This window comes from Otolemur garnettii, unplaced genomic scaffold, assembly GCF_000181295.1.
Source record: "Otolemur garnettii isolate 467f Iridium unplaced genomic scaffold, OtoGar3 scaffold00010, whole genome shotgun sequence".
NCBI lineage: Eukaryota > Metazoa > Chordata > Mammalia > Primates > Galagidae > Otolemur > Otolemur garnettii.
The window spans coordinates 9,065,690-9,066,112 of NW_003852405.1; the positions used below are offsets into that span (position 1 = coordinate 9,065,690).

The 423-nt window shown below is 48.5% G+C and overlaps 1 protein-coding gene across 2 annotated transcripts in view; it reads right to left on the bottom strand.

The window, feature by feature from the left end:
- Positions 1 to 197, bottom strand: part of VCAM1 (vascular cell adhesion molecule 1) — a 27,706-nt gene extending 27,509 nt beyond the window's left edge. The window contains exon 1 of one of the 2 annotated variants that reach the window (XM_023509907.1): positions 161 to 197. The gene's annotated coding sequence lies outside the window, so the exon portion shown is untranslated. The remainder of the gene's footprint in view (positions 1 to 160) is intronic. The other variant, XM_023509909.1, reaches the window with a different exon arrangement.
- Between the last annotated feature and the right edge of the window lie 226 nt (positions 198 to 423).

Genomic DNA, 423 nt, shown 5'->3' on the forward strand with positions numbered 1-423 from the left:
GATTCTCTTGCCTCAGCCTCCCAAGTAGCTGGGACTACAGGCGCCCGCCACAACGCCCGGCTGTTTTTGGTTGCAGTTTGGCCGGGGCCGGGTTTGAACCCGTCACCCTCGGTATATGGGGCCGGCACCGTACCCACTGAGCCACAGGTGCCGCCCTCACCTGCATTCTGAAGTGTTTTCTGGACTAGAATAAAGAGGCAGAGTTAGAACTAGCTTCCTGTGAATTGCACATAACCCCAGTCTATCTTATCGATGGCACAGTCTTAGGATAGCCAACATTCTGTTAATTATTACGGATGTCGCAATGAGAAAAAAAAATGGACAAGGATAGTTTGTTTTGCATCCCTGCAAAATATTTATGGGTTACACCCAAATCTGGGTTCGTGAATGTGAAAATTATCCACTCTGTACAGTAGTGGAGAA